Here is a 281-nt window from a genome sequence, read left to right as displayed (position 1 = left end):
GACAGACTGACAAACAGTGCTGCATTACACCTAAAGGTACAAAATAAATATTGTCATTTTATATATTTCTATACTAAATTCATATCTCGACTGCTTCAGCATCAAAGAATGATGCTGATTGTCCACAGATCACTAAATGACCAAGCTGCAAGAGTCACAATGTTAAACTGAGCTGTTATGTGATAAAACAGTGAACGAGCAAGTTTCTAATTTCAAATCCTAAAATGTTCCTATCATTAGAAAAGTCTAATGATAGTTGTCTGAGTGTGATCGTCACACTC

The sequence above is a fragment of the Anabas testudineus genome, chromosome 16 (assembly GCF_900324465.2).
Source record: "Anabas testudineus chromosome 16, fAnaTes1.2, whole genome shotgun sequence".
Lineage (NCBI taxonomy): Eukaryota > Metazoa > Chordata > Actinopteri > Anabantiformes > Anabantidae > Anabas > Anabas testudineus.
Note: the sequence above shows the minus strand (reverse complement) of the source record.